Source organism: Chrysoperla carnea, unplaced genomic scaffold (assembly GCF_905475395.1).
Source record: "Chrysoperla carnea unplaced genomic scaffold, inChrCarn1.1, whole genome shotgun sequence".
Taxonomy (NCBI): Eukaryota; Metazoa; Arthropoda; class Insecta; order Neuroptera; family Chrysopidae; genus Chrysoperla; species Chrysoperla carnea.
In genome coordinates, this window is record NW_025408338.1 from 32,006 (window position 1) to 43,334 (window position 11,329).

At 24.0% G+C, this 11,329-nt stretch overlaps 2 non-coding genes across 2 annotated transcripts; both read right to left on the reverse strand.

Moving 5' to 3' along the window:
* Positions 1-1,066: 1,066 nt before the first annotated feature.
* Positions 1,067-1,185, reverse strand: LOC123304886. The gene has a single exon (XR_006536815.1). It is a non-coding gene; the product is annotated as a 5S ribosomal RNA (ribosomal RNA).
* Positions 1,186-7,539: 6,354 nt separating this feature from the next.
* Positions 7,540-7,658, reverse strand: LOC123304885. Its single transcript, XR_006536814.1, has one exon. It is a non-coding gene; the product is annotated as a 5S ribosomal RNA (ribosomal RNA).
* Positions 7,659-11,329: the final 3,671 nt, after the last annotated feature.

Consider the following 11,329-nt stretch of genomic DNA (forward strand, 5'->3'; position numbering starts at 1 on the left):
AGCATTAAAGATTTTTTAAGCCACGCCTATACAATTTGATTAGTCCATACTCTGATAGCTATCCAATAGGATATGACAACAAAAATTTTGAAATTTCATATAAATATAAATACAACACATTTATTTCGCATTTAAACATTTGACTTTGTAGTATCAAATTGTCGAATATAATTTTTAAAATTGTGTGTTTTTTTGTAAAAACATTATTATTTGAAAATGGCTAGAACCAAGCAAACTGCACGTAAATCAACTGGTGGTAAAGCACCAAGAAAACAATTAGCAACGAAAGCTGCACGTAAAAGTGCACCAGCAACTGGTGGAGTAAAAAAACCACACAGATATCGTCCTGGTACAGTAGCTTTACGAGAAATTCGTCGTTATCAAAAAAGTACTGAATTGTTAATTCGTAAATTACCATTCCAACGTTTAGTACGTGAAATTGCACAAGATTTTAAAACCGATTTACGTTTCCAAAGTTCAGCTGTTATGGCATTACAAGAAGCTAGTGAAGCCTATTTAGTAGGTTTATTTGAAGATACCAATTTATGCGCAATTCATGCAAAGCGTGTTACAATTATGCCTAAGGATATACAATTGGCAAGACGTATTCGTGGAGAACGTGCATAAGCGTTTTAAATGACAATTTAAAAAAAAAAAAACAAATAAGAAATATTTTCGGTCCTATATATAGGACCAACATATATTATTAAATAAGAGTATATTATTTTTATTAAAAAATATATATATATATATATATATATAAATTATTGAAATAAAATTAAACATTATTAAAATTTTGTTATAATTATAAGCGATTGCTATTTCTAAAAATAAATAAATTTCATAAAATTTATATTATTTTATATTCATTTGAAATATTAAAAAAACTTCTCGCTTTAAAGTAACCATGATATGAGTTATAAATGCAATAAAATTTTATACAAAAAATAATATTTATTTGTTGACGAATAATATAAAAGGTTTACATTTCTAAATAACATATATTTATATATGGTGTGTAAAAAAAAAGAAAAGAAGAAAAATAATTTATATTTTTAATATAAAAAGGCAACCGCACACAGTGTTCCCAAGCGGTCACCCATCCAAGTACTGACTGTGCCCAATGTTGCTTAACTTCGGTGATCGGACGAGAACCGGTGTTTTCAACGTGGTATGACTGTTGCCAGTAATAAATGAAAATTTTTACAAATATATATTTTTCATAAATATCATTAATATTAAAGTATATTATTAAAATTTTCAATGAAGTAATCAATTTAAATATATACTTATTTATTATACCATATATTTTAAATAAAAATGCAACCGCACACAGTATTCTCAAGTGGCCACCCATCCGTGGTACTGACTGTGGCAAATGTTTCTTAACTATTATTTTATAAAATATTTATACAAAAAATAATTTACTCTTATCAAATATTAATTTGTGGCCTGTATTAAGGCCTATGTTATTTTCATTTTTTAGCAAAAATAATGAAATATTTCAATATATTATTAAAGTAACAGATCATTTCTTTTTTGGTGCTGCTTTTTTAATTTTTGTAGGAGATGATTTGGCAACAGAAGCTTTCTTAGCTTTTGGTGCTTTCGGTTTACGAGCAGGGCTACTTTTGGCAGCGGATTTTGTACTTTTTGCTGGTTTTGCTTTAACTGGTGCTTTTTTTGATGCCGCTGATGATTTTGCAGTAACTTTTTTAGCAGCAGTTGATGATGATGGAGTCGCTTTTTTTGCTTTAGGCTTTTTGGCTGCCAATGATGTAGTTGTGGCTTTCTTTTCTTTTGGTGCCCGTTTACTTTTAGCACTCTTTGCTGAACCTTTTGCTCCACTTTCTTTTTTGGATACTTTTGATTTAGCTGAAGAATTAGATGAAGCGGAAGCAGCCAATTTGAATGAACCAGATGCACCTTTACCTTTAGTTTGTACCAAGGCTCCCTCAGTTACAGCAGCTTTTAAATATTTTTTAATAAATGGTGAAATTTTATCAGAATCCACTTTATAATTTGCAGCTAAATATTTTTTAATTGCTTGTAATGATGAACCACCACGTTCTTTTAAATTTTTAATTGCGTTAACAACCATTTCTGATGTACGTGGATGTGTTGGTTTTGAATGTTGTTTTGTACGTTTAGCACCAGAAGCTGTTGCTTTTTTTGTTGGTGTTGTAGAAGCAGCAGTAACCGCAGTTGCTGCAACAGCTGTAGAATTTTCTTCGGCCATATTTTTTTACTTTATAAAAATAATGTATTTATTATAAATATTTAAATGATAAAATATAATAATTCTATCAAATAAAAAATAAAGGTTTTCAATTATATCATTATTCACAATAATATAAGTCCCTATGTAAGTCAAAGTACCATGTAGAAAACACATAAAAATTAAATAGTATTTCTAATTTACTGTCGTAGTAAACATGATTTATTTTTTCAATTTCTATAATATATAAAATAATAAATTATAAATTTAATAATAATATTTATTTTATAAATTAAAATATATTTAATTTTTTTATTAACAATTATTAATAAACATAGTTTAATATTAATTATTTCAATCATACAAAACAATAATATTTTTAAGGTAAACTTAAAAAGTATATATTTTTATTTTTTATTTAATATCGATTTATTATAAATTATTAGTATATAAATAATTAAAAAATTTAATATATAAATATATATATTATAGTATAAGATTTCATTTTTAGAAAAACTTTTTTTGTCAATAATGAAAACGTATTATTATGAAATGTGTTAATCGAACATTGACAAAATATATTTCATTAGAAAATACTTTTATTTATGCATTAATATCAATAATTAACTATTAAATTAATTTTTTCATAATTATATAAAGAAATTTTATACTGATATAAGTATTTATATATTATAATATTTATTTTAAATATAAAAAAATTTATGACAAAATATATTATTAGAGTATTTGTTGAGATTAATATAAGATTATTTTAAATAAGAATTAATTTATATAATTATTAAAATATTATTAATTTTATGTTATGTAATTTTAATAAAAATAAATAATAATAATAATAAATATACAAATTTTTTAACAATTTAAATTTTATATGATCTAAATAATTTTGTTAAGTACGATATGAGAAATCATTGTAAGCTTCGTTAAGAAACTTTGTAATATAAAATAATAATAATAATATTAAATATATAAATAAATAAAATAAATTTGATATATATTTTTAGTTCATTCTGTGTATAAATCAAAGGATACCGAATAATTGGTAACGGATGCGATATATTATAGTATCGAGTATTAAAACATAATATATAAATTTATCTTGTTATTCAAATTTTTTGTTACTTAACTTATGTATTTAGAAAATTTATAATATTATTTATATAATTGACATAAAATCTTATAAATTGAAATTTTATTAATATGTATCAAAAGAAGAGAGTAACGTATTGATATAATATCAAAGGATACTGATTATTTAAATAACGAATACGTCATATATTGTTTGTGTAACGAAGTTCACTTGGCCATCTAGTTTAAAATAACATTTTCAATAGAAAGTTTATATGCTTTTTTTTTTTTTTTTCTTTAATTATTAAAAAAATAAATTGAAATTTAATTCAATCAAATTTTATAATAATTTTAAAAAAATTTTTCCTTTTAAAAAATATTTTGTGATGTTGTGATAATATGTATTAATACAAGTGCATCCTGATACTTTTATCTCTAGTAAAGGTATGAGTATCATGAACAGTTTTGTTATCTAATGATATTATTTTGATAATATTTTGTGTATATTCTTATAATATTTTGTCTAAATATCATCATAATACAATATTATTTTGATAATATTTTATGAATATTCTTATAATATGTTACCTAAATGTCATCATAATATGATGAATTATTTCCATAATAACATATAAAAAAAGAAAAAAAAAAAAAGAATCATTAATTTATAATTATTTAAATTGATTCTTTAAAAAAATATTATAATATATTATTTATAAAAATAATTTTTACTCTTATTTTAAATAAATTTGTGGCCTTTTATTAAAAGGCCTATGATCGATGTATTATTATTATAAAAATTAATGCAATGTTTTTAATTTATGCTTTCTTTTCAGTTTTCTTTGGTAATAACACTGCTTGAATGTTTGGTAATACACCACCTTGAGCAATTGTTACACCAGATAATAATTTATTTAATTCTTCATCATTACGAATTGCCAATTGTAAATGACGTGGAATGATACGTGTTTTTTTGTTATCACGGGCAGCATTACCAGCTACCTCGAGAACTTCTGCAGCCAAATATTCCATAACAGCAGCCAAATATACTGGGGCACCAGCACCTACTCGTTCAGCATAATTTCCTTTTCGTAATAATCTGTGAATTCTTCCAACAGGAAATTGTAATCCTGCTCGGCTTGATCTTGACTTTGCCTTTCCCTTTACTTTACCACCTTTACCTCGTCCAGACATAGCGAATAAATTTATTTAATTAATATTTTTTTTTGTAAATATAATCACACAGATGTGTACGTTACGGGGATTGTAACATAAATGTTTAAAATGTTATTTGGGTATTTTAATTTATAATATTTATAAAATATAAAACTTTAAAAATAAACCAATCACCTTATAGTATTATTTTTAGCCAATCAGAGAGTAGTATTCATTTTTATTGTTATATCCATCTTCGCGTATATAATACGCTAGTTGTATACACGACACGCTCATACATATACTGACTGGTGTTCTGTAACTATCTGTGTATATTAATTGTTTGTAACAATGCCACCAAAAACAAGTGGAAAAGCAGCAAAAAAAGCTGGCAAAGCTCAAAAAAATATATCAAAGAGTGATAAGAAAAAGAAGAGGAAGCGCAAGGAATCATATGCAATTTACATTTACAAAGTATTAAAACAAGTGCATCCTGATACTGGTATCTCTAGTAAAGCTATGAGTATCATGAACAGTTTTGTTAATGATATTTTTGAACGTATTGCTGCTGAAGCATCACGTTTAGCACATTATAATAAACGTTCAACAATCACAAGTCGGGAAATTCAAACCGCAGTTCGATTATTATTACCTGGTGAATTGGCAAAGCACGCTGTTAGTGAAGGTACTAAAGCTGTTACAAAATATACAAGTTCAAAATAAATAAATCGAAAATATTATTTAATTGATAACATAAAAATACATCAACATATAAAAACGGCTCTCTTTTTAAGAGAGCCATCAAATTTTTTAAATAAGAGTAAATTATTTTTATATATACAAAAAAATAAAATAAACAATTATTAATATCATATTTAATATAAAATTTTATATATTAATAGCTTGAATATATCTATTATTAGTATATCAATATTATTAATTTTAAATATAATAAAGGATATCGCGGAATATATATCGTAAATCAGTGTAATGCAAATGCATTACATTACCTTTATTATTTTCATTTTACATTTACTACTTGTTTATGTACGCTTATAATTATTAGAAAAATATTTTTAATAATTTTAAAAAATAAATGAAATAATAAAAATTTAATAATAAATTATTTATTGAAAGTATAAAAAATGGTATAGCAAAATCTTTATTTTCTTTGATTAAGGCGAAATGTTTTATTAGTTATAAATTCGATAATCTCCTATCGATACTTGTTACTCTTAACTTGTATATATAAAAAATATAATAGTATATTAATTTATAATAAAATTTTTTCAAAAATTCAATAAGTTATTGTAAAATAAAATAGATAATATACAAATTATAATTTATTATTGCAGATATATTACAATAAAAAAAAAAAAAATAAATAAAAATATTTGGTAATGTATGTTATAAACAAAATAATTTGTTGTAAACAAATTATATAATATGTTATATTTATTAACAAATTTATTTACTCTTATATAAATAAAATTAGTGGCTTCCCAAAAAGGAAAGCCTGTTTAAATTTATCGGATGTATTAAATATTCTTTAATAAATTTACTAAATATTTTAAGTAAATTATTATATTTTCTTAACCTCCAAAACCATACAAAGTACGACCTTGTCGTTTTAATGCATATACAACATCCATAGCTGTAACTGTTTTACGTTTTGCGTGTTCAGTATATGTAACAGCATCCCGAATAACATTTTCAAGGAATACTTTAAGTACACCACGTGTTTCTTCATAAATTAAACCAGAGATACGTTTTACTCCACCTCGTCGTGCTAAACGACGAATTGCAGGTTTTGTAATACCTTGGATATTATCACGCAAAACTTTTCTATGACGTTTTGCACCCCCTTTTCCAAGACCCTTTCCACCTTTTCCTCTGCCAGTCATTTTAATAAAAAATTATTTACAATATTTTAACGAACGGATAACACGTGTGTTAACCTCACAAGTATTGTAATGTATGTGAGCGCCGGTACAATTGTGCCTTTTTATATAAAGCATTAAAGATTTTTTAAGCCACGCCTATACAATTTGATTAGTCCATACTCTGATAGCTATCCAATAGGATATGACAACAAAAATTTTGAAATTTCATATAAATATAAATACAACACATTTATTTCGCATTTAAACATTTGACTTTGTAGTATCAAATTGTCGAATATAATTTTTAAAATTGTGTGTTTTTTTGTAAAAACATTATTATTTGAAAATGGCTAGAACCAAGCAAACTGCACGTAAATCAACTGGTGGTAAAGCACCAAGAAAACAATTAGCAACGAAAGCTGCACGTAAAAGTGCACCAGCAACTGGTGGAGTAAAAAAACCACACAGATATCGTCCTGGTACAGTAGCTTTACGAGAAATTCGTCGTTATCAAAAAAGTACTGAATTGTTAATTCGTAAATTACCATTCCAACGTTTAGTACGTGAAATTGCACAAGATTTTAAAACCGATTTACGTTTCCAAAGTTCAGCTGTTATGGCATTACAAGAAGCTAGTGAAGCCTATTTAGTAGGTTTATTTGAAGATACCAATTTATGCGCAATTCATGCAAAGCGTGTTACAATTATGCCTAAGGATATACAATTGGCAAGACGTATTCGTGGAGAACGTGCATAAGCGTTTTAAATGACAATTTAAAAAAAAAAAAACAAATAAGAAATATTTTCGGTCCTATATATAGGACCAACATATATTATTAAATAAGAGTATATTATTTTTATTAAAAAATATATATATATATATATATATAAATTATTGAAATAAAATTAAACATTATTAAAATTTTGTTATAATTATAAGCGATTGCTATTTCTAAAAATAAATAAATTTCATAAAATTTATATTATTTTATATTCATTTGAAATATTAAAAAAACTTCTCGCTTTAAAGTAACCATGATATGAGTTATAAATGCAATAAAATTTTATACAAAAAATAATATTTATTTGTTGACGAATAATATAAAAGGTTTACATTTCTAAATAACATATATTTATATATGGTGTGTAAAAAAAAAGAAAAGAAGAAAAATAATTTATATTTTTAATATAAAAAGGCAACCGCACACAGTGTTCCCAAGCGGTCACCCATCCAAGTACTGACTGTGCCCAATGTTGCTTAACTTCGGTGATCGGACGAGAACCGGTGTTTTCAACGTGGTATGGCTGTTGCCAGTAATAAATGAAAATTTTTACAAATATATATTTTTCATAAATATCATTAATATTAAAGTATATTATTAAAATTTTCAATGAAGTAATCAATTTAAATATATACTTATTTATTATACCATATATTTTAAATAAAAATGCAACCGCACACAGTATTCTCAAGTGGCCACCCATCCGTGGTACTGACTGTGGCAAATGTTTCTTAACTATTATTTTATAAAATATTTATACAAAAAATAATTTACTCTTATCAAATATTAATTTGTGGCCTGTATTAAGGCCTATGTTATTTTCATTTTTTAGCAAAAATAATGAAATATTTCAATATATTATTAAAGTAACAGATCATTTCTTTTTTGGTGCTGCTTTTTTAATTTTTGTAGGAGATGATTTGGCAACAGAAGCTTTCTTAGCTTTTGGTGCTTTCGGTTTACGAGCAGGGCTACTTTTGGCAGCGGATTTTGTACTTTTTGCTGGTTTTGCTTTAACTGGTGCTTTTTTTGATGCCGCTGATGATTTTGCAGTAACTTTTTTAGCAGCAGTTGATGATGATGGAGTCGCTTTTTTTGCTTTAGGCTTTTTGGCTGCCAATGATGTAGTTGTGGCTTTCTTTTCTTTTGGTGCCCGTTTACTTTTAGCACTCTTTGCTGAACCTTTTGCTCCACTTTCTTTTTTGGATACTTTTGATTTAGCTGAAGAATTAGATGAAGCGGAAGCAGCCAATTTGAATGAACCAGATGCACCTTTACCTTTAGTTTGTACCAAGGCTCCCTCAGTTACAGCAGCTTTTAAATATTTTTTAATAAATGGTGAAATTTTATCAGAATCCACTTTATAATTTGCAGCTAAATATTTTTTAATTGCTTGTAATGATGAACCACCACGTTCTTTTAAATTTTTAATTGCGTTAACAACCATTTCTGATGTACGTGGATGTGTTGGTTTTGAATGTTGTTTTGTACGTTTAGCACCAGAAGCTGTTGCTTTTTTTGTTGGTGTTGTAGAAGCAGCAGTAACCGCAGTTGCTGCAACAGCTGTAGAATTTTCTTCGGCCATATTTTTTTACTTTATAAAAATAATGTATTTATTATAAATATTTAAATGATAAAATATAATAATTCTATCAAATAAAAAATAAAGGTTTTCAATTATATCATTATTCACAATAATATAAGTCCCTATGTAAGTCAAAGTACCATGTAGAAAACACATAAAAATTAAATAGTATTTCTAATTTACTGTCGTAGTAAACATGATTTATTTTTTCAATTTCTATAATATATAAAATAATAAATTATAAATTTAATAATAATATTTATTTTATAAATTAAAATATATTTAATTTTTTTATTAACAATTATTAATAAACATAGTTTAATATTAATTATTTCAATCATACAAAACAATAATATTTTTAAGGTAAACTTAAAAAGTATATATTTTTATTTTTTATTTAATATCGATTTATTATAAATTATTAGTATATAAATAATTAAAAAATTTAATATATAAATATATATATTATAGTATAAGATTTCATTTTTAGAAAAACTTTTTTTGTCAATAATGAAAACGTATTATTATGAAATGTGTTAATCGAACATTGACAAAATATATTTCATTAGAAAATACTTTTATTTATGCATTAATATCAATAATTAACTATTAAATTAATTTTTTCATAATTATATAAAGAAATTTTATACTGATATAAGTATTTATATATTATAATATTTATTTTAAATATAAAAAAATTTATGACAAAATATATTATTAGAGTATTTGTTGAGATTAATATAAGATTATTTTAAATAAGAATTAATTTATATAATTATTAAAATATTATTAATTTTATGTTATGTAATTTTAATAAAAATAAATAATAATAATAATAAATATACAAATTTTTTAACAATTTAAATTTTATATGATCTAAATAATTTTGTTAAGTACGATATGAGAAATCATTGTAAGCTTCGTTAAGAAACTTTGTAATATAAAATAATAATAATAATATTAAATATATAAATAAATAAAATAAATTTGATATATATTTTTAGTTCATTCTGTGTATAAATCAAAGGATACCGAATAATTGGTAACGGATGCGATATATTATAGTATCGAGTATTAAAACATAATATATAAATTTATCTTGTTATTCAAATTTTTTGTTACTTAACTTATGTATTTAGAAAATTTATAATATTATTTATATAATTGACATAAAATCTTATAAATTGAAATTTTATTAATATGTATCAAAAGAAGAGAGTAACGTATTGATATAATATCAAAGGATACTGATTATTTAAATAACGAATACGTCATATATTGTTTGTGTAACGAAGTTCACTTGGCCATCTAGTTTAAAATAACATTTTCAATAGAAAGTTTATATGCTTTTTTTTTTTTTTTTTCTTTAATTATTAAAAAAATAAATTGAAATTTAATTCAATCAAATTTTATAATAATTTTAAAAAAATTTTTCCTTTTAAAAAATATTTTGTGATGTTGTGATAATATGTATTAATACAAGTGCATCCTGATACTTTTATCTCTAGTAAAGGTATGAGTATCATGAACAGTTTTGTTATCTAATGATATTATTTTGATAATATTTTGTGTATATTCTTATAATATTTTGTCTAAATATCATCATAATACAATATTATTTTGATAATATTTTATGAATATTCTTATAATATGTTACCTAAATGTCATCATAATATGATGAATTATTTCCATAATAACATATAAAAAAAGAAAAAAAAAAAAAGAATCATTAATTTATAATTATTTAAATTGATTCTTTAAAAAAATATTATAATATATTATTTATAAAAATAATTTTTACTCTTATTTTAAATAAATTTGTGGCCTTTTATTAAAAGGCCTATGATCGATGTATTATTATTATAAAAATTAATGCAATGTTTTTAATTTATGCTTTCTTTTCAGTTTTCTTTGGTAATAACACTGCTTGAATGTTTGGTAATACACCACCTTGAGCAATTGTTACACCAGATAATAATTTATTTAATTCTTCATCATTACGAATTGCCAATTGTAAATGACGTGGAATGATACGTGTTTTTTTGTTATCACGGGCAGCATTACCAGCTAACTCGAGAACTTCTGCAGCCAAATATTCCATAACAGCAGCCAAATATACTGGGGCACCAGCACCTACTCGTTCAGCATAATTTCCTTTTCGTAATAATCTGTGAATTCTTCCAACAGGAAATTGTAATCCTGCTCGGCTTGATCTTGACTTTGCCTTTCCCTTTACTTTACCACCTTTACCTCGTCCAGACATAGCGAATAAATTTATTTAATTAATATTTTTTTTTGTAAATATAATCACACAGATGTGTACGTTACGGGGATTGTAACATAAATGTTTAAAATGTTATTTGGGTATTTTAATTTATAATATTTATAAAATATAAAACTTTAAAAATAAACCAATCACCTTATAGTATTATTTTTAGCCAATCAGAGAGTAGTATTCATTTTTATTGTTATATCCATCTTCGCGTATATAATACGCTAGTTGTATACACGACACGCTCATACATATACTGACTGGTGTTCTGTAACTATCTGTGTATATTAATTGTTTGTAACAATGCCACCAAAAACAAGTGGAAAAGCAGCAAAAAAAGCTGGC